The sequence below is a fragment of the Papaver somniferum genome, chromosome 4, assembly GCF_003573695.1.
Source record: "Papaver somniferum cultivar HN1 chromosome 4, ASM357369v1, whole genome shotgun sequence".
Lineage (NCBI taxonomy): Eukaryota > Viridiplantae > Streptophyta > Magnoliopsida > Ranunculales > Papaveraceae > Papaver > Papaver somniferum.
In genome coordinates, this window is record NC_039361.1 from 36,503,745 (window position 1) to 36,530,135 (window position 26,391).

Consider the following 26,391-nt stretch of genomic DNA (forward strand, 5'->3'; position numbering starts at 1 on the left):
GAAAGAGTGGGTAGGGTATTGAAAGAAAAGGTTTTAGGGATGAGCAGGGAAAATGTGTTCAGCAGCAACAACATCAGCATCAAATTTATTGGTGTGATGAGCTCTTGCAACAACTTTCATTTTTGGGAGTTTTTTCTTGTAGGAACCCGCAATTTTCTTTTCCAAATCAAGTCTCCTGTTTTTAATTTGACAAGCAAGGACATCAGGATGAGGAGAATTTGACATATCATTAGGTGAAAGTTGTGCTCCAAAGGTGATTGGACTGCTAGAAAAGGAAGCAATGTTTGCTATGGCCTTTTCAAGCTCCGTCCTCTTAGCAATTTTCATTTTAGCTTCAAATTCAGCTGCATCATCAGCATCAGAGTAAGGTCTGTAGATGACATCTTTTCCATCTTGGACAATTTTTTGTTGTGGGGTTCTTAGTGGGAGAGCTGGTTGAGGGGTTGGTAGAGGTTGTTGTTGTGAGTGATTTTGATTTTGTGGATGGAGTAGCAGAAAGGGGATCTGGGTGATCAAGAATTCTGCAGACTTTACATAACTATGCCATTAAGATTATATGCACATTCCAACCAGTGGGAAATAGTAGGAGTTTCAAAAGCTTCAATGCCGAACTTGAGAGATCTTGTAAAATTGATGATAAGTTTTACTTCCAATTTTTTTCAAATCTATCCCTTCCATAAGGCTTTTTAACATCTTGATATATTCCAATTGGCTTGACTATATTTATGATATCAGGAATGATGTGAGTTGGGATTCTCTTGATAAGAAGCTAAATCATGACCTTTGAGAATAATTCTTCATCAATCATCTCAGGGCCACCATCAGGAATACCTACTAAAACCATAAGTTTATCAAAGACTCCTCTAGTTCCTCCTTTCCTTAGGGTGGAATAGTCCTCTTCATGAGTAAGCCTGAGAATGTAGTAATTTCTTCTTTTGTTCCAGACATCAACTTCAATTCTACTTTGGATTTTCCAATTAGCATTGATGAAACTACTAACTCTAGAAGTTTGAAAACGGATGTTGTTGCAAAGTTTTCCAATAAAACACCACTTCCAATCTTGAGGTTATTTGGTTTTGACACTATCAGGATTAATGAAAACTTTTGGGAACAAATCTTCAGGTATAATTAGGGCTGAGTTCATTTTGTGAACCAGACTATCAATATTGGTAGGATTGGAGTTGGAGAAAGAGGCCACGAGTGTGAAAAGATGATGAATAAAGAGGTAGAGTAGAGGGGAGTTATGTTCACTGAAGATGGTATAGGTAATGGTAATTTTTTCAAGAGAGAGAGAGAAAAGAGACGGGTTTTAACTTGAAATATAGTCACGGGTGTATGTTGATGCTTGTTGTACTTAGGATAGTATCCAGAGTTCTGTAGTTTATGGTCAGGTAGTAGAGAGGACTGAGATGCGTGCACATATGTAGAAAACAGTCTCCAATGAGAGTGGCTTTGGTACAATGATCTCGTCCTTTGTTGGCTAACGATACCTTGGATAGAAACCTGTCATGAAAAACAAACTATATGTTGTGTTGTTAGCAGCTTTGCAATTAAAGGTAAGTGTAATCGAGGTTACCAGTTTGCAGTAATTTTTATCCTTGACATCATCTGATGTAGAATAATGGTAAAAATGTTGTTGACCGGGTCCAGGCTTCGGGTTGAACTGTTGGCCCGTTATCGAGAGCCCATTTAAAGAGTTGGAGTGGTTCTTAGCCCAGTCAGCTTGCCAATCAGCATTGTTCAGATTTCGGGTCAGCTTGTCTGATTTCTGGTATGCAAGCGTGTTAACTGCACATGTGTTGATCCAGTCATCCAAGAGAGCCGAACTTATTTTTTCCTCCAAGTGTGTTGAGGCTGACTGTCCAATTGCCATATGTAATTTGAGTGTTGATTGTTGTTTTAGTGATTCTATCAGGGACTGTGGTTGAGACTGTGATTTCTGAGCGTTCTGCAATGCTTGTGATTCTAGTAATTCCAGTAATTTCTATTTGTCCCGTGAAATTTGTGATTGTTGTGAGATTCATACTTCCTGTGATACCTGAGATTGTTGTGAGACATACTTCCTATGACGGGTGTAGTATGGTAATTGAGGCAGTTGCAATGGTAGTGGTGATTTGGTTTAGTATTCTCCATTGAATTGAAGAATTGAGATGCCAAAGCAAGAGCTAGAACCACAAATTAAGTAACTGGAATGATAGTCATAGAAACGGAGATGAAACAGAGTAGCACCGGTAGAAATCTGGCGAAGGATGGTGGTGGAAAATAGCCGTTAGATCAGGTAAGGGCAAGCATAACGGCTAGGAGGAGCCGGGGAGAGAATAAATCAGGTGAGGTGGTGAGAATGAATTTCCGGGGAAGAAGAGAGAGAGAGGGGGAGTCGTACCGAAGAGAGAGAATCAAGTCTATCCTTATTGGACTAGGATATTACATACTCTGAACAGGAGGAATGGATGATTGTAAAAACACCAGGAACCACATTGTAGAAACATACAGATGATTAAAATGGTCTCTATCGGGATAACCAGCAAGCGACGACTTCTTCGAATTCTCCCACTCTATGGTTTCGCAGACTAGTAAATCACTGCTGCAGTTAGAGCCTAGCTTGGTGGCATTCCAGGCTAAGTTACTTGCTTCTGGTGGAGGGGCTGCTGAATGCTATGTCAGATGTGGGATTTGAACCTACGCCCTCTTTCGAAGACCACAACTTGACTGTTTGTTTTCGTTTGACGCCCTAAAGTTATCCGAGAGACTGGAACAACCATCCGCAAAACCTCATGAAACTCAAAACAACAGGAGGATAACTGGATGGAAATGGACGGGGGAATTGAAGACGGACAAGATCTCACATCGTTTGGTCGGAACTCAATCATGCTGCTAGCCAGGTATTCATCGATTTTAAATCTAAAACTCTTTTTTTCAGTTCCATCCTATCTTAGTTATTATCTGCTTAATCTCTCTGGCCTTTCAATTTGTCTTAATTATTATTCGATTACTCAATTCTGCAATTCCGAATCTAGGGTTTCAAGTATATCTGAATCTTTGTGTGAATTTGTGTGTTGACATCAGTTCTGTCTTGCATCTAAATCATGAGAGTCTTATCTTGGAATTGCCTAGGATTTGGGAATCCTAATACTAGAACCTCTTTGAGGAATCTAATTAGGTCTAAAAACCTTGAAGATTGCAATATCTAAAGAGCTTTAACTATCCTTTCTATTGGTGTCATGCCTCTAGGGTACTGTCAGGTGGCATTGCCCTCTTATGGAAAAGTGGGCTTTCAACTAGATGTTGTTCATAATATGGATAAGATGATTAATGCAATCATTCCTATGTAGCAATTGTCAGCAGTAGACATGCTATCATAGTAAAGTTAGTTAGCAATTGCCGTATACTTTTCATCAGATATTGCTGGTTGTTTAAGCAAAATGATATATATTTTTTAGCTATAGTTGAAATCCATGCCCCTCTCCTCAGTGGTTTAGTATGCTATAGCAATTGCTGTATACTTTTCTTCAGAATGCCAACTTCAAAATAGTGAGGGCATATATTGCTGGTTCTTTACGCAGTGGCTTTGCAGAATCACAACTAATTTTCCTGCCAAAATCAACACACAATTCATTCACAACTTTAATGTCAAGGTGCTCCAGTTAGGGTTTCTGAATTTTCCCTATGCCATCCGTGGGCAAGACCGCATAAAAAAACTTTGCGTGGAATATAAAATTCTACGTAACTACGAGGGCCTTGACGTCTGTGTTCATGGGACTCGATAAAAACAGGATCCAAGAACTTTACCTAGTATGCATCTAGGTCTAGTAACCACGACACGTGCTATAGATGAGCTTAAAGAAGTTAGTTTACGAACCAACTCTCCGTAATATAAAATCACACATATAGTCACATTCTTGTGTATCTGAGAGAGAGCGACAAAACCCAGAACAGGTTCAAAGTACATGGGATGTGACTTCCCTTCTCCTCTCCAGCATGACAGTCTGTTTTTATGAGGAAGAAGACCATAAGATTCTCCATTCATCCATTGCCCATATCTATTGAGTCATTGCTGGTCTTGGGGATTCACTTGGTTTTGCATTTTGGTGTAGGGTTTGAGCTGCACTTAGCATTTGAGTACCAAAGGCTCTTATAGTGAATGCAATATGCAAGTTTCCAAGGAAATTTATATAACCCTCACCATTAACTTCTCTTTATCAATTTGATAAAAGAGTTCAGCTTGGAAGGTGCAATCTGCATAATTTTTCCACACATATTCTAGCAATGGACATTAAAGTCTTCATTGCTGTTAGAGTATCAGTCATTATTGGTGTACCTATAAGCCTTGATTCTTGCAAATCCAGTAGCATTCCAAAGATGATGTATTGGCACGTCTCTAAGTTTCACTGTAATGGTTTTTTTCTCCGGACCCTACGTTGACTACTAGGTGGATTTCTGTACCAACAAGCAAATCTCCATCGTTTGCTATTTCTTTCATGTATCTTTTTTTTCTCTTTTCCTAAGTACAACATTAATATTTCTCCTTTAAGAAAATCTTTCTCTTTTAACTTTTTAAGAAAAGAAGAATTAACTTAAGCCTTAAATAATGAAACACTTTAGTATCAGCTTGTGATTTGTATCACCGACATCGCCATTTCTTATCCGTCATCCAGAATGGATACGATAACGATACTGGGTGCATCAAACTATGTCACACAACTACCAACCTGGGCCTCGATCTTCACCGGACTTGATAAAAACAGGTTCCAAGAAATCAACTCGGTGCGCAGGATCTAGTAAACACGACACCTGATATACATGATCTTAAAGATATTAGTCTACAAACTACCATCCGATATTATTTTGGGATACATCCGGGGGTGAATTGGTTTCAACATGGCACCACTAAACTATGGAAATCCCACGATTTATACCGACATATGCAAAATAAGGGACCCACTTTCCCTACACATATCCCAACAATAGAAGAGATAGCCAAACTACCATCCAATCCCCTCGCGAGAAATCGTTGCACCACTATACAAACTAACACTCCGTAGTATATAATCACATATAGTCACACTCTTTGAGCATCTGTAGAGAGCGACAAAACCAACAACAGGTTTGAAGTACATGGGATGTGATTTCCCTTCCTTCCTCCAGCAACCAGCATGACAGCCTGTTTTTAATGGGAAGAGACAACCCTTAGATTTTCCATTCATCCATTACCACCCATCTATTGCTCTTTTCTCAAACCCATTATTCATTCCTTCTCATTATAAAACCCCCAGAACCTCAATTTCCTCTTCCCATTCCCCAATCTCAATCTTCATTTCCCCTGATAGGGTTTTGATCTTATTGAAGATCGAGATTAAAGCAGCCGCAGTAGTGGTGGTGGTGAGAATGTTGCCGTATCAGACACTGCAAGAAGCAGAATTAGAATTAGGAAGAGAATTAAGTTATGCAGAGAAATTATGGTTTGATTATTCAAGGGATAAATCAGATTATTATCTTTACTATCATTCTATTCTCTTCTTGTTTGTTATTTTCTCAATAGTTCCATTGCCAGTAGTATTTATGGAGATCAAAAAAGCACATACCATTCTTAAATATAAGATTCAACCTAAAGTTATGATCTCTACTCAAGGGATTTTTAAATGTTATAAAGATGTTATGATCACATTCTGTCTTGTTGTGGTTCCTCTTCAGCTTGTTTCGTACCCCAGTGTTCAGGTATAATCAATTTCTTCATTGTGATTTGATTTTGATTGAGTAGCACAATTGTTCAAAGTCGTGTTTTTTGGCTGAAATTTGGTGTCTTTTGGCTGAAATTTGATGGGTTTGTGTACACAGATGGTTGGGATTAGTACAGGATTGCCGTTATCATCAGGCTGGGAAATGGTTATGCAATTATTGGTGTATTTCCTAGTGGAGGATTATACGAATTATTGGCTCCATAGATGGTTGCATTGTAAATGGGGTTATGACAAAATTCATAGTGTTCATCATGAATATGTGGCGCCAATTGGATTTGCAGCACCTTATGCACATTGGGCTGAGATTGTGATTTTAGGGATTCCGACGTTTCTTGGTCCTGCTATGGTTCCTGGTCATATGATCACTTTCTGGTCTTGGATTATTTTGCGACAGATGGAGGCGATTGAAACACATAGCGGGTATGTATTTGTTATGTTATTCTCATAAACATCAAATTTTTACCACAAACAGCACAGTTAATTCACAGTTTCATTTTCTTAGTCTGGTTGTTGTTTAAGTGAGATCTGTTCCAAGTTATTTATACTCAGCATATCAGGGTTTTGTAGATATATGTAAAGAACGTCTTACTTCTAACTATTATAGCAAAAGAGAAGAAAATGATTAGTATAATTTTTTGTGTTTTGGTAATTTAGTTTGTAGTTGTTTGGGTTGGTGGAATTTTGTGTTGGTTTGGTGGTCTTGATGTTCTAGAATATCAGTATTGACAGCACAATGTGGTTGTATTTATTGTGCTAGTGTAAGCTCCGTTTTGGAGAAAATTTGCATGGAGTGTGTGGTAACGTTACTTAATTTGATTATAGTTTGCTTTTTGACACTAACAGAGAGGCAAAAGTGTTGGTGAATTCTTGCATTTTTAAGGGTCAATGCTAACCACACTCGAATTCTGTTCCAGAGCAATTTGAGGCACAAAATATCATATTTTTCCTTGATACCGTCTGCGGAGCCAATATAACTATTTTGACTGGAGTAGTTACAGATTTCTGTTATCTTTGGCACTGGTGTTGTGTGCTCGAGTGCTCATATATAAATAGAATCACATCTAGAGAACTGTGGGTTTTGTATCGTCAGCATACAAGTTCACAAACATAACATCTGTACCTTGACATGTTAGCTGTGAAGTGTTCGCATAATACACTTAGTTTTATTTATTAAGCATCAAAATGATAGTCTCAACTCTGAATCTACTTGTTATTTGCTTCTTCTTTTTTTTGGGTGATCTGGTTCTCTGGTACAAGCTTGTAGAATTTTCGTGGGATTAAACCAAGATTTCCACTAATGTGAAAATTGCATGTTATAATTGCGCTATGGTATGGTTTCAACTTCGCTGTTTCATTAGGTCCCCATGAGTTTATGGGACCATATTATTAACCTTGAGTGAATGCAGGTATGACTTTCCTTGGACCCCAACAAAGTACATTCCATTCTATGGTGGATCTGAATACCATGATTACCATCATTATGTGGTGGACAAAGTCAGAGCAACTTCGCATCAGTATTCACTTATTGCGATTACATTTATGGAACTGATAAGGTTGGTCTGCCAGATTTTGGTTTTGATTTACTGTGCCATAAGGCTGCTGATAGATTTTTTTTTTCTTTTTGCTTTTTATGAAATGCGTACTTTAGGAGGAATTATTCATGCATCTTTACTAATGCTTGCTTGATATATTTAACCAGGGATACCGATATCAGAAACATTATCTTGAAAAGGTAAACCCTCAACCTCCTATTTGTTTCTCGTTTAGATTTTCTGTTTTGGACTGCATGAACATGGAAGTTTGCTTCGGTATTTGTTTAAGTTTAGGAGTTCAAGAAGCTGCCTTCCTTAGTGTTGCTACCTCTTTTGTTCTCCAGATGTGGGTGAACAAAGATAAGATGTTCTGATTATAAGGGTACTTCTTCGTTTTCCTTGAAAAACACAATTCAGAACAACGGTCGAAATGGACATTGTCACCCAACAAATGGGTGAACAAAATGGATCTTAGGTCTATTGTTAATACAATGTGTTAGTATCAAACCTCGGCATCTTTTAAAATGGATGATGGAACATAGCTTTGCCTGAATCCAGAGTGCTCATAGACTGGCCTGATCCCAAATGGTAAAGAAAATTGGACTCATGATATTAACAGCAACCTCGAAATCTGATCTTAGTTTATTTCATGGACTTCTTCGGTTCTCTGTGTTTCTGTTATTGTCACTTATTATGTTGTTCCTCCGGGTGTTTTTCTGACCGTTTTGCACCATCCTTGATTAGCTGAATGAAGCAGGGAGCAGCAACATAGATGGGATTGATAGCAAGTCCGAGTAGGTTTGTTAAGTCCTTGAAGATGCATTTGCATTTACTTGAAAATTTAGATGTAGCCGAATTTGTAAAGCTTTTTAAGATGTTAATCCTTGCTATTGTTTGTATGTTGTAGCTGGAGTCCTTGAAAAATTAGTGTGACACTGTCATCATCTTAATCAATTTTCGCATTCTGTGTTATCTTTAGTCTCCTCGAGAGAGATAGCTAGCTTGGGTTCAATCTTGTTAGTGCAGTGTGAAGCTGATAAATATTTGGTATCAATGACTACTATGCAATGTTAGTCTGATGACTCGGTATTGTTATTTCGTAAAAGCGATGCACATGAAGTGGATCACAATCTGCAGTAACAAAATGGAATTTGGGGATTCTTTCTTCTTTCTAATGCAAATATGCAATGCTAAATAGAAGTTCTCCGGGAATGTCACGAGTCTTGTGCTCTATTAAGGGCAATTCCTATTGCAATGACCAAATGAAAAATTTTGTTGGGCCAGGTGGATGGCCAAACTGGTTTTTCCACTATGGTAAAGCACTCGGCGGTTGATCATCAAGCGCCCGAACTTCAGACACACGCTGGCGATGGCAGAAAAAACGCAGGCGTAGAAAACCAAGACGCTGGCGTTGGCGACAGAACCGTTGGCGTTAAAGATACCAATGCCAACTGTTGATTCTCTAACGCCCATATTTTCAACGGTATTATTTTCAAAACTATAAATTGCTTCAACTGAATTCATTTTCTCTCACACCACTACTATTTCCTTCTTTTAAACCTAGCGTTTTTAGGGGCCACTCAAAAGGAATTAGGGGCCAACAATAAAACAAAAAAGGTCACCCAATCCTAAATTGTGTTCACCCCTTATCTCCCATATTTCTTAATGACAAAATTACCCTTCGATATTCGGTAGTTTGAGCAGGATTCAGGTGATAAAAAAATTTGAGGGATTTTTTTTTTTTTTTTTTTTTTTTTTTTTTTTTTTGATTTTTCGAACTTTGGTACAACCATAATCGGTAGTAAAGTGTGTTACTTTAACTTCGAATGTATATTGGTCCCAAAATGAGATTTTTCCAAAATCCTTTAATTTTCGACTTTGGTACAACCATAATCGGTAGTAAAGTGTGTTATTTTAACTTCCGAATGTATATTTGCCCCAAAATGATATTTTGCCAAAATCCTTAAATTTTCGAACTTTGGTACAACCATAATCGGTAGTAAATTGTGTTACTTTAGCCTCCGAATATATTCATTTTTTGAATCTTAGTACTATCATAATCGGTAGTAAATTTGACTTCCGAATGTATATTGTCCCCAAAATGAGATTTTGCCAAAATCCTAAAATTTTCGAACTTTGGTACTACCATAATCGGTAGTAAAGTGTGTTACTTTAACCTCCGAATATACTAAATTTTCGAATTTTAGTACTATCATAATCGGTAGTAAATTTAACTTCCGAACGTATATTGGCCCCAAAATGAGATTTTGCCAAATTCCTAAAATTTTCGAACTTTGGTACTACCATAATCGATAGTAAAGTGTGTTACTTTAACCTCCGAATATACTCAATTTTCGAATACTAGTACTACCATAATCGGTAGTAAATTTGATTTCCGAATGTATATTGGCCCCAAAATGTGATTTTGCAAAATCTTAAAATTTTCGAATTTTGGTACTACCATAATCGGTAGTAAAGTGTGTTACTTTAACCTCCGAATATATTAAATTTTCGAATATTAGTACTACCATAATCGGTAGTAAATTTGACTTCCGAATGTATATTGGCCCCAAAATATGATTTTGCCAAAATCCTAAAATTTTCGAACTTTGGTACTACCATAATCGGTAGTAAAGTGTGTTACTTTAACCTCCGAATATACTAAATTTTCGAATTTTAGTACTACCATAATCGGAAGTGAATTGTGTTAATAAGTGATGTTTATTATCTGCCGATTGTGTTCATGGCCTCAAATTCAAATTTTCAAAACTTAACAAAAGTTTCAAAATTTTCTACTTTCACAATCGGTAGTTAATGGTGTTCATTATCTATCGATTGTGCGTAACTTTTTGTACAGAGAAATTTAATTTTTAGAATCAAGAATAATCGGTAGATATCGATCAATTTACCTACCGATTATGGTTGATGTTCTTAAGAAACGAAGAACATCAACCATAATCGGTAGGTAAAGTAGATTATTATCTACCGATTATGTTTCTGCTAGTGTAAATCCAAGAACATCAACCATAATCGGTAGGTAAAATAGATAGTTATCTACCGATTATGTTTCTGCTACTGTAAATCCAAGAAAATTTTCGGATCAAATTTTTGATTTCAAGTAATCAAATCCTAATTTTGAATCACAACTACTATCATCTATTCGTTTTGTTTGTTGAACTCCTTTTTTTTGATGTTCTAAGTTTCAACTTTAAGGTTAATGAATTTTGGGTTTTAATTTTAAACAATCAATCATAACATTTGTTTGATCGATGATCTTTGTTTTCAATCAAAATTAAAATGATGGAAAAAAATTTCAATGGTTGGAAAAGAGAAGAAGAAGTGGAATGATATGATTATGAAAATAAAGGATATAGGTTTAGATTTAGTATAAAGGTGAAGGACAATATAAACAATTTTTTATTTTTAAGACATCCCTTAACCTCCTTCAATGGATGGGAATAAAAATATGACTCCTAATTCCTTTTGAGTGGCCCCTAAAAACGCTAGGCTTTTAAAACTCTTCTAAATCAAAATTTTTTGATACAATATGAGCGCCATATTAAGAAAAGCGGTCAATAGTGTAAAGAAGAGAAGAGATCGAAGAAATGAACCGCCACCGCGACCTGCCACAGGTGTAGATTTTTCTCAAAATCGGGAAGCAGAGTTTGCTTCGCCGAGTGTCGTTGTTGCTCCATCATTAGTCCAAGGTCATGTGTCGGGGCACCAAGATCGGTCTGAGGATTATTTTAGAATGGGAGGTGGATTTTCATACTTAAAGGTTGTTTATGAAGTTTTACCACCTCAAGTCCGAGAAAGGGTTGACAGATATCCCTGGCGTGCGCTTTATAGTGTGAAGCCTAGAAGACACAACAACAGAGTTCCGAAAACAGTGGTAGAAAGGTGGTGGGCGACGACGCACACATTCCATTTTTTTGATTTTGAAATTGGTAAGCTTGTTTAACTTAACTTAAATTATATTTTTTAAATAATTATTAAATAATCAAAAGAATTAATCATAGTTGATAATATACTTGTAATAGGAATTATTCCCCTTGATTTGTGTTTCATTTGTGGGATCCCAAGTGGCATGGGAGAGCCGCCACCATTCAACCAAGACGAATGGATATCAAATAGTAAATGGGAGACGTTTTTTCCCTCGTTTATTGATTCAGAAATACGTGAAGATTATAAACAATTGAAAGGAGGTGGGATTAAATGCTCAGCGTTGAAGTATTTCCTTACCCAACCCAGAAACCTAGAACATGTAGATGACTATCCTGAACTCGAAAGGATGTTTATCTTATGCGTACTGGGTCAAACATTCTTTCCAAACTCAACTTATGTTGCTCGTGTTGGTTGGCTTCCAGCGTTAGAAGATCTTGACAAAGCACCGGATTATGATTGGGGATCTGCAATTTTAGCAGAATTGTACTGTGGACTGGATCAAGCGTTCATGGGCGGAGATAACTTCACTGGTTTCTGGGGCATCATAGAGGTAAATATCAAAATTATTATTTTTGAATTTAAATAATTTTTATGAACAAATGTAGATAAAGTCAAAATACTAAAATTATGGAGTAATTTACAGTATTGGTGGTATACCTACTTCCGTGTTAGTAAATGAATCCTTAAAGACGATACCCATAGATTTCCAATGTTGGATATGTACTTCTCGACCAACTTAGCGAAGGACACTGGCAGCGACATCTCGGGTTTCAGTTTTGTTCAACGGTTGCATCAGATGACTCGGAGCCACAACAACGTCGTTGTTCACCCTTACATTGATTTTCCTCAGTATGGTGCTAATATTGGACAACGTATTCTTGATTATTCTCTGCGTAGAGTTTTTTTTTACACTCCATAATCGGAAAGAGGGGTTTGGTACCTGGGAGAAAGATTGCAGTACCAAATGCAAGGTATATATGCAATTGCAATTAAACCGCTACAACAGATGCAAGCCTCTGGATCAGATTTTGATTGGCTGAGAAGAACCAATTGGGAGAGGTATGAATTAAATACAAAGAGGGATATTGGTGAAGCTCAATATGTCACCTGGTACAAGTCGATTGTGAAGCCTGTAATTAAGAAAAACAACATGCACATCTATGGGTTTGATTTCCCAGGGTTATCACGTCTGTCTCATGATGAAAATATCGTTCCTAGCCAGCCACCTCCAAAAGAGCCATGCTTTATGACTTACCCCACCACGGGTGCAAGTTCTTCATCATCTTCGTCAAATATGCCCGAAAATCGTTGGGAGATGCCAAGTATTACTTCACAAGGTGAGCCAACCACAATCCCCATTGTTTCCAAAGCTATGGAACGTGATTATCCTTAATACAAAGTGACTGCCAGTTACGAAGAGTTGCAAAGACGACTGAACGATTTGTATTGGGTGAATCGGCAAATGGAGGCTATACACTTGGGTGTGTATCGGAAATGGCACGAGGAGACAATGTTTGGATTGAGTCCAAAAATAAATGATGATGGGCGTTCACCGTCTATCGATTCCACCAGGAGCAACAGATCATTGCACGATAATGATAATACAGTGGTGGGAGAAACACATGTACGACAAAGTTCTTCACCACATGTACGTCACATCACTTCACCACAAACTGTGCATGTATCTCAACCTCAAGTATTTCTTCTAGATCCTAGGCGCATTTCATCATCAATCTCGCCCTACAACCCAAATCATTGCTACAATGTTACACCACCACAACAACAACAACAAACATCTTATATGCTTGGAGGACCGAGTGCACCGAGTGCTTTCCAACAATCTCCTAGTGCTTTCCAATCGCCTAATGTTATTTAACCAGTTTTATCCCCTTATGGAAATTTATTTAATATGTTGGCAAGTGGGGATATCCCAGGTCTATCCCCAGGTCTTGGAGAATTCTTGACTCCAGAAGATAACAATGGGAGAGCTAGCGATGAGCGACGTTAAAGAGATTGTAATTTTTAATTCTTCTACATTTGTAATTCTAGTTTTAAAAGTACGACGATCTGAATTAAATGAAATTACATATGTTTAAAATTAAGCGTTTTACATTACCTTCACTGAATTATGGCGGACTACATTAGTTTTACTGATGATAAGTACTAGGTGGAACAACAACTACAAAGAAGGGGTTGGAACTGTTCAACACCTTAAGGATTTCGAAACATTTTTCCATCTTCGCCATTCAGCCAAAGATCTTGTTACCATCTCAGCAGTTTCACCTCTCAGTCTATATCGATTGGCTTGTATGGTTAAAGCTACAAACTCACTTACTTCTTTCTTAATTGTAAGAAAACGATTTTCCAATGTCGCATATAGCACGACGACTCGGATTACGGGTGTCACTGCAGAACCCGTCGTGAATAACCGCCCAGAAATTCACCCATGGATAGCTTGATGAAGCAAGCTGAGTAAATAAAAAAAACATAGTTTCTGCAAATAGATTCATCTTCTTCTTTAGTATACGAAGCACGCCGGACTAACAAGGGCCGAGACATGTTCAAGAATTGAAAAATTTGTTGAAGTTGAAGAATTTTTTTAAGCTCGGAGAAGAGTAGAGAAGGATGGAATACCCAACCTTTCAATACTGGTTCCAAAGAACAAAAAATGTGTCAGATGTGGGATTTGAACCCACGCCCAGAAATTCACCCATGGATAGTTTGCTGAAGCAAGCTGAGTAAATAAAAAAACATAGTTTCTGCAAATAGATTCATCTTCTTCTTTAGTATACGAAGCGCGCCGGACTAACAAGGGCCGAGACATGTTCAAGAATTGAAAATTTTGTTGAAGTTGAAGAATTTTTTTAAGCTCGGAGAAGAGTAGAGAAGGCTGGAATACCCAACCTTTCAATACTGGTTCCAAAGAACAAAAAATGTGTCAGATGTGGGATTTGAACCCACGCCCCGAAATTCACCCATGGATAGTTTGCTGAAGCAAGCCGAGTAAATAAAAAAACATAGTTTCTGCAAATAGATTCATCTTCTTCTTTAGTATACGGAGCGCGCCGGACTAACAAGGGCCGAGACATGTTCAAGAATTGAAAAATTTGTTGAAGTTGAAGAATTTTTTTAAGCTCAGAGAAGAGTAAAGAATGTTGAAGTTGAAGAATTCTTTTAAGCTCAGAGAAGAGTAAAGAAGGCTGGATACCCAACCTTTCAATACCGGTTCCAATGAACAAAAAATGTGTCAGAGAAGGCTGGATACCCAACCTTTCAATACCGGTTCCAATGAACAAAAAATGTGTCAGATGTGGGATTTGAAACCCACGCCCTCTCTCGAGGACCAGAACTTGAGTCTGGCGCCTTAGACCACTCGGCCAACCTGACTTGTTAGGATTCCTCAATTTGTTAAGTTTTTCCTTTTAACCAGATCTGGAATGCTTGCAAACCATAACAAGCCGACTATGGACAGCGTTAAAATCAGTTGTGAAGCAAATAATTTGTTACCTGTAAGCCGCTTATGACAATAACAAACAGATTTGAAAAATCATATGGAACTATTAAATTGAGAAATGGTTAATACTACTAGCATACAGGTATGAACTTAGAACTTTGAACCTCGGAGGTAAAAACATAAATCGGGTGAATAAGACTTACAATTGTCCGATAAGGTGAAATAACCTTACTGTAAAATTAATCAATCCTCTGGTGAAAAAAATGTACAGTTGAAGTCACATCGTAAGGTGAAATAACCTTATTGTAAAATTAACCAATCCTCTGGTGAAAAAAATGTACAGTTGAAGTCACCAATACTGTAAGGAAATGCTGATTTATGATTTTAACCTGCAAGCCAATTCAATCCCACTTGGGGAGATGGCAGCAACATTTCTAGCAAATCAGCATCCTTCCATTTCATCCTTGACAAAAACTCGACTGGCATAATCCAGGTAGCCACAAGGGCCTGGTGAACTACCTTGTTGACCAAGTGAAGAAATCAGCTTCTAGATACAGCAATGGTAAATTTGATCACATGATTATTGGACTTTCTTTTCTTTCTCCATCCATATAGAGGACTCCAACATCCACTGTTTTAAGTTGGAGTAAGCAGCAATGGTCACAAACTGAGAACAGCTAAGAAGCATGATAACGGCTTCAAAGAGGAAAGGGTACTTCTGCGGCGGCCGCAATGTTACATATACAATATGAAGAAAGAAAGAGCACAGAAGAACCAGAATCATCGCCAATTTTTTCAATCCAGTGGGAGAACTTTCGCGTTTCTTAGTTGGTCTAATGCCGGGGATATAGTAAATAAGAACAAAAAGAATGAGTAAAGCCACATAAGGTAAGATCAGACAGTCTCGGCAAAGAAGAGGGAACATTGAGAGCAATGCGAAGTAGGTCAACCATCTGAATAAAAGGGGTTCCTCTAAAGCCAAAAGGGTTGCAGGTAAAAGAGGCAACAGTATAGACTTCTCGTGCACTGCTAAGAATAACACAAGCAATTGTAAGAAGAGTTGTCATATCAAAGAAACAAAAACAAAAGAAGGAAAGAAAATAGGAACAGAAAGCACACCTTGAAATGAGAATAAATAGAATGATAATGAACTATTTAGTAATGCATAGAGAAAACCCAGATCACTTGGAGCTTTTATTTGTTGAACCATAGAAAGCAGAACACCTAACAAAGTTGCACTGAGGCTGAAAAGTCTGAGAGAAGGAGTTGGGAACAACCTTTACCATTTTATAAGGACTGAAGTTGTGCACCAAAAGTTAGCGACATAATCCTCGTATATCCCTCGTTCAAAAGGAGCTAGACGCGACAACACCTGTACAATGACCACAAAGTTTGTTATCGGTGAGGATTTTGAGAGAAATGAAAAGATTACCACTAGATAATCACCACCATTAACCTATCAACTGGGCGTAGTTCAAATACAGAGGATACCTAGGACCATATGGTCTCTTGTCTTTCTGTGTTAATCAATTATTAACCGAGTAATCAGGAGCACTTCAATTATTTTTATGAGAAGCAGGTACCCAGAGTTAAATCAGAAGATTTACTCTGAAAGAGAATGGAAATTGAAGAAAGAGCAAGGGAAACATCATACTTGGTATAATGTAAAAGAGATTGAGATAAGCTCTAGTTTCTCTCTCTCGTTAGTGCGTTGTGCATTTAACAGAGACCCACCTGTTTAGATAGTTTTGACCTTCACCACTATATAAACTCAATGGTGATATTTCCCTAAAAGATAAACCCTACACTCATCTATATTCTCCATGGTAATCATGTTATCCAGCACCACCATAAAATAGAATGTATTTTGTAAGGGTCCAAGGTAAGTCATACCTGCATTTACAGTGCATTGTTGTAAACTCATGGGGAACTAAGGAAAAAATTAAGCTGGAATCAACCACGGCGCAATTATTATAAAACTAGATTTTCACATATCAAAAACTCTACATGGTTGTATCAAAGAACCAGATTACCAAAAGAAGTCGATAACAATTAGATTCACAGCTCACATATACATCTTGCTGCTTAATTAATGAAACTAAGTGTATCACGCGAACACTTCACAGCTTACATCTCAAGGTACTGGAGTTGTGCTTGTGACTTTGTACATTGACTATACAAACCCGCAGTTTGCTAGATGTTTAGTGATTCCATTTATAAATGAGCACTCGAGCAGACAATACTAGCACAAAAATAACTGATTCTCTAATTATTCAAGTCAAATTAGTAGCATTAACTCCATCTGATATCACTGCAAAATTTGCATGACGCGATTGAGATTCAAGCCTTAAATTGCTAGGTAAGTATATATAGCTGTGAAATCTAATAACTTGTGACATTGTGACAATCTTCCATAATAATTTAAACAAGCACGAGGTCATGTTCCCCCTCAAGTATGCTGAGGTGCAGAATTCCCAGGTAGAGAAGTATTCCTAGCTGCAAATACTAATAGAGGAATTTACAGCATCACTTACTCCACATTTAATTGGTTCTTACCTCTTTAACTGCGTCTACTGAGTATAGATAGGGCCGCCAAATAAGAATAAAAGTTCCCACGACTGCCAAGCCTAGTTGTAAAACCCGCAAAAGTGGATTCCGATGCCGGAGACATTTCCCAAAAAGATGGCTGAAAAATGCAGGAGCGAAGTAGGCACTCATCTGCACAGAACAAGAGATATTTCATTTGTGTGTAACTTTGGCTTCTCCCGAGTGAATGTTTAGCAAACTAAGAAAACAAAAATCACTTTGGAAATTTAAGGAAAATGTAATTCTAGTTAGTACAGGTTCAGACACAAAACCTGTTTATGGTTCATAGCGAGACTAAACAAGACGCAAGCTACCAACTCATTCTTCGATAAGATGGCAGCAACAGCTCCAATTGTCAGACCCAGGCTGATGCAGTTGTACTAAAAAAAACATAAATAATATTGGCTCTTCTCATAAAAACAAAAATTATAATAGAAGGCAAGATTACAAGCATCCACCTGAAAATGTCCATGATCAATTAGAATAAGGCATGGTCCGAGTAAAATCAATGCAAGGTGCCATGCCATGTGTTGTTGCTTGTTCTTCCCGCGATTAGCATGATAAACAATTACAAAGTAAATCGCTGCCGCAAAGAAGATAAGCACATCTGAAGACAAAACTGTCCATCTCATAAGAAGCTTTCTGCATAAAAAATTGTGATTGAACTGTTTTTTTTTTTTTCCTTTCAACAATTATAATTCATAAACACGGTATACTAAAAATTGAAGTTCATAGTAACAAGAACATACCCTTTTGGGGATTCATGGCCTCTAGAAGTGAACAACGCGACAGAATCAGGATGAAAGTAGTGAAGAAATAACGCATGAGCATAACTCTGATATGCAGTGAGAGGAGGATAATCAAGTCCCCAATAAGTGAGATCATTTACTGTGCTATTCTGATACCATTTTTTAGCAGGAATGTTGAGAGTAATCTCCATCCAATGCCTTTGTGCTTCATAATCCCCAAACTTAGGTGCATCTCCAGCGCCAGAATACGAATTCAAGGATACAATTACTCGTACCAGCAATGCAAAAACAGTAATGCACCCGAAAGTTAAACGCGTGTTCCCATTAAGCAACCAACATCCATCACCATTAGAACCTTCTGTTGATTTCTTACTCTTCTTCTTCTCCATCATCTAACCCTAAATCCCTAAATTAAGCAAAACGATATCAAGGTAAAATTAACTCTCAAATTACTTCTTGATTTCCTGAGTACAATGATTTACTTCTCCCCCGGTTTAGTTAAAAACTCATTTGAACAAAGATACTGATGTGATCTAGTCTAACAGGTGTTCTTTCTGGAAAGTAAAATCTGTTGAAATCTGTTTTCTGTTTGGAAGTAAGTATCGTACAAGCTAAGAGCATCTACGATAGAGTTTGGGTCTCTAAAAAAAAATTGCTACCATGTAGGATTTTAGATACTCTAGCGTAAAAAACACTCTCCAATGATGGTTGGATAGCAAAAAATTAACATGAAGTGGCAGTTTGAGTTTGGATGAGAGTATTTAAATTTAGATACTCCAATTCATACCCACGTCCTATATTTTTCTGTTCAAAATTATATAGACCCACATTTAAAATTAAGTAACCTATAACTAAATGACATTTGTATTAAAATATATATAAATATATCTATCATTGGAGATGCTTATTAAAATAGGATTCTATTTATATATAATGTTTATTAAAAGCCTAATATTTAGGTTTCCACGTAGGATATATACGAGACACCATTGGAGATGTTCTACGGATGGTATACCGAAAATGCTAAACGCCCCCCCCCCCCCCCCCCCCCCCCCCCCCCCCCCCCCCCCCCCGCTGGCCCTCCCCCAGCCCTCCCCACACTCGCATCACAAATATAAAGGCCCCCTGCTAACTCCAGCAGCCCATCAGAAAAAAAATCAATGGTGAGTGATGAAGCCACCTAATGGGGGAGTGATTGTGGGGGTACGCAGCAGCTCCGATGGTATACAACCAAAGTGTCAGCACTGAGCCACTAATTCAGGCCCATATCTAAACTACGCTTGCACGGTGGGGGCCAACAAAAAGACACCCAATATTTACAATTAAATTTAATTATGGCCATTAAATCGTTAAGATTTTGAAACCTTATATATAATGGTTGGATTGGGGTATTTCCAGATTAATTGGGGTATACCCAATTTTAAAATGACTCATTTGAAGGATCAAGGGGGTGTTAAAATGGGCAAAGTTACAAAAATATCCTTATGCATTATAATTAAAACTAAACCCATTTCCTCCTCTTCTTCTTCTCTACCATACCGACCAAATTAGTCCCCATCTTCATTAAAAACGATTGAAAACTCGTCAATTAATTCGTCGTAATTGTCGATTCGAAAATTCGATCGTCGATTAATTTTTTCAAAAATGCATAATCTGAAGCGTTTCAAAAACGCTTCTAGAAGACCTAGTACTGAAGACTCTGATATGGAAAAGTCATTCGATACAAACGGAATACAAAAACAGTTGAAGAAGAAGAAATCACTGAAACTGTTAAAAACCGAAGAAATGACGCGATTGAGAAAGTAAATGCGTACTTAAACTCACTCAAGTGTTTCGATTTTATGTTTGCATGTCAAATTAGATCAGAAAATTAGAACTTGTGAATCTTCAGTTGCGACGCCGGCAGGGTTTCCGATGCACGACCTTGCCGGTTTTTCGTATTTAGGAGTAGTCGTTATCTTCTTAGGTTGAATATTATTCCGGCTGTTGATATCTGAAAGTGCCATTTACAGGGTCGTCAAGGTATTCAATCTTAAAACCTTGCTGACTATAAGTAGTTTTATTAGTCGTTCGTTCTTGAAAGTCCTAACCTGCCGACCAATGCTGTGAAAATCCTTGAGTTTCCTGAGTCCCATTTGGTTATTAGCTGGCATGCTATTTGAATACATCCTTGCCGACTATTTATTAGTCAGCACTATATAGATTATAGACCTTGCCGACTAATTGCTGATTAAAACCAAGTTTCTATGTGTACCTTTGCTATCCGTCATTACTATTATATATTTTTTTGCTAAGGTGGCGACTAGGGTTTAGCCGGCACCTAATATTGTTATCGTCTCTAATGACTAAGCCTATTTGTTACTTAGTCATTTCCTTGTTCAAATATTGACCCTGACGACTAGTTGAAAAATATTTTCATTGTTCTTGTTTAGGATGCAAAAGGTCAAGCAAGGAAGAAACTTGTTACTCCTCCTTCAAAACCTCCTCGCATTTGTGACAAACTCTTGACTGCAACACATCGAGGCGAACATGTGGTGCCGGGAACGCTTAGGATCCGTGAACGGGAAGAGACTCATCTAGCTGAACCAAGTGATTCCGATGGAACTCCAGATGAAGACCAATCAATTCCATCTGGTAGAAGAGGTAATGATGATGATGATGATCAAGGAACTCCGGTTGCTGGAGGAGATAACTATTAGAGCACTGCTCGGTCGAACTCGCATGCGTTGCTATCTCAAGCATGTTTGTCAATGTTAGTGATCAAAACTATAAGTCTTGATTTCTAATCTCTTATAGCTAAGTCTCGGATTAGGATAGTAAGCGTAGTTGAGCTCAAGGACTTCATGGCGATTCATCATACAAGTACAAAATCTACCCAAGGAACCGGTGGAACTTCTCAACAAAAAGGTATGTGGAGACTTGAACTTATCTGTCACTAAAAAGTCTATCTATTCTATCTCCTACTCTTTGAGACAAAAGTCTTATGCTATATATATAGACTAGATCATACACATTTGGTATTTCGAGCCGAGTATACCTCTCCTATGTATATCTCGAAATATGTGTTGGTAAGCTTTTCGCTTCGACCAAGTTTATCTTTACCTAGTGACGAAAGTCATGAATGTTTCAATCACTTTGAAAATCGCTTTGAAAAATAGTGTAACAACTATATAACGTCCTCTAAGAATGTTTCAATGAGTGGAATGAGAGTTTAGATTACATAACCAATGTAGTCCTTGAATCGAATTTCTCGAACTTTGTTGATTAAGAGAACCGGAAGGATGGCAAGTGCCAAGTCCGCGAACTCAGTCCGCGAACTGCCGAAGTTCTCAAACCCGAGAATTTCTGCTGGAGTTGACAAACTATTTGCGTGAGCCAAGTCCGCGAACCCAGTCCGCGAACCGGCGAAGTTCTCAAACCCGAGAATTTATGCTGGAGTTTGTAAAATCTGTCCGGTGTCTTAAATCCGCGAACCTAGTCTGCGAACTTGAGAAGGTTATATATCTAAAGATGATCTCTGAACTTAATCTTAAAAGACTAAGGAATGATTTTGCAAACCGTGGCTATTAAAGTTAATGAACCGATTCTTGTGAATCAAATCATCTTTGCTTCAATTGTGTCTTGTGTAGTTACATAAGATTTCCTTGCAATTGAACAACTCTCTTAACTAGTTCATTTGAGTCATTTGAACTAGTTATGGTGAAGAAGAACATGGTTGGTATGAAATGCTCTTATGGTTAACCTTTTTGGTAAACTATTGTTGAACCAACAATGTACACGTTTCGGTGCGGTTTACAAACCAAGAAGCGTACAGTCATTTGTGTATGACAAGCTAAGTTTTCGATCTAACGGTTGAGAAACATTAGCTTGAACCTAAATCAGGTTTTCATCTAACGGTGGATATTGATTGCTTTGTAACTAAGGCAAAACCCTGATTTGAAAGACTATATAAGGGAACATCTAGCAACTCTGAAAAACTAATCCCCACACCTTACGTGTGCTACTAGTTTGCGTGCTAGAGTCGGTTCTCCTTTAACCTTTGGTTTTCTTCTTCTAAAACCAATCTAACGACTTGAAGACTTCATTGGGATTGTGAAGCCAGACCGATACTACTTTTATCGTAGTTGTGTGATTTGATCTTGCATCTTCTATCGTAATAGTACAATCATATTGATTGGCTAGAGATTGTTTGATTTCTCCGATAGGCAAGATATAAAAAGTAATCACAAACACCTTCGTCTCATTTTTTGTGATTCCACGACATCTTGTTTCGCTACCATACGATTAAGATTGTTGTGAGGTGATTGATTAATCTAGGTTGTTCTTCGGGAATATAAGACCGGATTATCAATTGGTTCCTGTTCACCTTGATTATTATCAAAAGACGGAACAAAAACTTTAGGGTTTTTCTGTGGGAGACAGATTGATCCTTTGATAGACTTGTCTGCGTGAGACAGATTTTTTTATTGTTAAAGCCTGCGATTTTGGGTCGTAGAAACTCTTAGTTGTGGGTGAGATCAGCTAAGTGAATCAAATGTGCAGTATCTTGCTGGGATCAGAGGCGTAGGGAGTACAATTGTACCTTGGATCAGTGGGAGACTGATTGGGGTTCAACTATAGTCTAGTCCGAAGTTAGCTTGGAGTAGGCTAGTGTCTGTAGCAGCTTAATACAGTGTGTACTCAATCTGGACTAGGTCCCGGGGTTTTTCTGCATTTGCGGTTTCCTCGTTAACAAAATTTCTGGTGTCTGTGTTATTTCTTTTCCGAATTATATTTTATATAATTGAAATAATACAGGTTGTGCGTTCGTGATCATCAATTGAAAATCCAACCATTGGTTGTTTGATTGTCATTGATTGATCCTTGGACATTGATCTTTGGTACCGTCCAAGTTATTCCTTGTATTTGATTAGGACTCGTTGATTTCTATTAGCTTGAGTAAATCAAAACAAGAGAGAGATATTAACTCCTTGAGATACTTTTACCTAGATTGAGTCTGATTGTCTAGTTGATTCTCTAGAAAGTATTTCGGAGTTAGTTCATACAGATTGCTAAGCGAAATATTGGGTGGCTTTGTTAGACCCCCGCTTTTTCAATTGGTATCAGAGCAGGCAAACACGTTTAAGACCTTACAAGTTTGTGTATGTAGCAATCTGAGTCTGAGGACGAAATCTCTTACACATACCAAAATTCCTCCTAAAGCTTTCAACTCTGTCAAGTGTCTCGGAAATACCTCAAAGGATTACTCCTTAGTTGATTCCTCTGAATCCCGAGGTAGGAAGATTGTCCCATCTTGTGTTGGCCACTCTTCCTCCAATGAGACATTGGACATAATGGCAAAAGCTGAAATGGAGCTCACCAGAATTGCAAAAAATTCTACTGAGTTTGTTGATCTTCAGAATCATGAACAGCTCATTGATGAATTTGAAAAGTCTGATGATCGTGAACATGTACTCTATAACATCATAGAGTCATTCTCTAAGGATATTATGAAACTTCTTCAAGAAAATAATCTACATCATGAAAAGATTTCTGATCTTGAAAAGCTGATCAAAGAAGGCTCAATTAGAAAAAAATGTTTGATCAGGACGCATTCATCTGATCTTGACATACTTCGTTTAGAAAAAGAAAAGCTAGAAGCATCACTTTCACTGGCCCATGAACAGTGTTTGACCTTGAAAAAGGAAAACTCTGTCTTAAGGAAAAACTCTTCTATTCCAACTGTTCCTCTTAATGTGGAGCACATGAAGAAATCTCCTCCAGAATATTGTGTCGAGAAAAGGTTATACAACTTACAATCTTCTCACAGGGCTGTAAAGTTAAAACAGATGCCGACTCTTGCGTCCTTCTCACGAACCTGTACCTTCTGTGGAAAAGGAAATCACTATGTTTTCCATTGTTTTTCTATGAAGAAACAAATTTCTAAACTTCGCAATTTGCTTCTTTCCACTGTCAATGGAGTAAATAGTCAGACGACTACTGTAGTGAACCTCTTCACAAGGAATCATACTTCTTATAAAAATGATCTCTTTCCTAGAAATCATTACAGGACTGGGTTGCACTCTAGTGGTAAAAATTCTTGTGCTACCTATGAAAGCATGTCATGTGTTTATAAGAATAACTCTGGTAAATCTAAGTCTACTGTATGGAAACCCGTTTCTGAAAATTCCCTAGAACCAATCTTTAGAGGTCCTAGACTTTGTGATCATAAAGATTCCTCTTCTGTGCTTCCAGGAAGGGTTGTGATACATGTCTCTAAATTTAGAGACTTCCAGGAAAAGATAAGAAATGCTGAGATCAAATATCCTAGAGGAAATCACAACTATTCTCTCAGATCCTTTGGTGAGACTGTGTCTTCCTGTACTACCTGGTAGAAAAATCCCATTCTTGTATCTAACTTGAGAGATACAAGGATGATGTCTGAGAGATGCTCAAGTATGTTTTTGCTGATTTTTTTCGGTTTGTATGTTTGATTTTGTTTTCTAGTAGTTCTTTCCTTCATCACTGTGACTTTTTAGAGATGAAGGTTCTTTAAAAACAACACAGTATGCAGTGTTCCTAATTGGGTCTATTAACTCCTGTATTTTGGTATGCCCACGAACGTACATATATCCTCAAAGAACTCTAGGGTTTCTATCTAGGGTGTATACTTGAACATATATATATCTTATATGCATTGATTAATCTTCAGAAAGAAACTCGATGAAAACTGTTCCAAAAGAAGAAGTTAACCCTAACTTGGAAGATGATCTTAAAGGATGTGATTCTGCTCAAGAGTTCATCATGAAGAAGATGCTGGAAAGGAAAGAGTATAACTTTTGGATTGGAGAGTCTGTCAAGGATCGAATTCGTGTTCAGAACGAAGTTAAGAGCGAACTTGCTAACCTTCAACTGATAATATCTTATTGATGGCCTTGGTACTCATAATATCTTGATTAGGAATCAAAAGAAAGTTATCCTTGACTGCGCAAAGGCTCGTCATTATGCTCGCATTGTTGATCGAAAAACTAACGTTCTAACTTATGAACATGGTGTCTCTACAGTCAACATGATCAAGGATATCAGTGATTCCTATTTCGATGGACCATTTCAGAGGTATGAAATCATCAAGGAAAACTGAGTGTTTCTTATCGACTAGTATGTCTTCTTTTTGGCTTAGTAGGAAGAATAACTAGTGCTTTGAATAGAGATGATTGTGACTACACATAGCTATTATTTTTTCATCTTTTTTTTTAGGTTTTTGATTCTAAAACTTTTTGGAGGATGATGTTTTGCAGTATTTAATCTTTATGATTTGTTATATTGCAATTTGTTATGGGATATTGGTGTTTACGTCCGTGAACTATGTTGTCCCATATTTTGTCAAAAGTAAAGTCGTTCATGATCGGTATTCGTTTATTGGTTCAAGAATGAATAGACTTTTGACATATACAAAAGTTAAGCCTATATTGTCAATCCTTGACGGAAGATAGGTTAAAATCTTTTGTATCCAAGGATTATTGATATTGTGTATGCTTGTGCAAAAGAATGAATCCTTGTGTATTCCACGGTATTGATATTCATTGATCCATCCTTTTTGTATTATCGTGAGGCTCCATAATGTGTCTTATGTTGAGAACGATACGACAAAGTTGATTATTTTTGATTAGCCTTGTTGGTTGTTTCGTAAGATACTTTATGTTGAGCATTTTAGAACTAAGTTAATAATCTTGTTCGTTATTTAGTTATTACTCCACAAGTCTCTCTTGTGTCGAGTATATGAACGATTAATCCAATCACTCTCTTGTATGGTTAACTTAGTCGTTGCTCCGTAAGTTTACTTATGTTGAGCACAATGAAATAAATTGATCACTTTTGTATTTAATTTGATTATGTATTCCGATTAAATTAATCATGGGTTTACTTATGATTAATTTGATTGAGTTTTGGATATAAAAATCATTCACATGGTTTTGGTGTCCAATAAAAATCCTTTGTTTCTCTTGAAATTAAGGTCGCTCGTTGTTGTTCTTTCGGGAATGACATCAAATAGGGGAGAGTTCTTTTGAACTTGTGCTTATGGTCATGTCTTGAGGGGTGTGCGGCTGTGGAATTTTAGAGGGGTTATCTTGTATCTTTAAGCTCCTTGATGAATGTTGTTAGCTTCGTCTATATGATTGCATATAAATAAGATGATGTGTGTTTCTTTCTCTCAGTCATGAAATGTCTCTTACGGAAATTTCATTATGAACCCGTTCTTGTACCTTTGCCAATTTTATTGACAAAAAGGGGGAGAATTAATATGTAGTTCATACTACAAATACATATGGTTTTCGGATCATTGTGTAAGGGGGAGTGGTTTTCATGTGAGATGGAGTATTGACTAAGGGGGAGTGATACTTATCATC

General features: G+C 37.4%; 1 non-coding gene and 2 pseudogenes across 1 annotated transcript; 1 reads left to right on the forward strand and 2 right to left on the reverse strand.

Annotated features, from left to right (window-relative positions):
- The first annotated feature begins 2,393 nt into the window (after positions 1–2,393).
- On the forward strand, positions 2,394–8,242 carry LOC113275151 (annotated as a pseudogene).
- Positions 8,243–14,517: 6,275 nt separating this feature from the next.
- TRNAL-CAA lies at positions 14,518–14,602 on the reverse strand. Its single transcript has one exon. It is a non-coding gene; the product is annotated as a tRNA-Leu (tRNA).
- A 239-nt stretch (positions 14,603–14,841) lies between these two features.
- Positions 14,842–18,630, reverse strand: LOC113275152 (annotated as a pseudogene).
- Between the last annotated feature and the right edge of the window lie 7,761 nt (positions 18,631–26,391).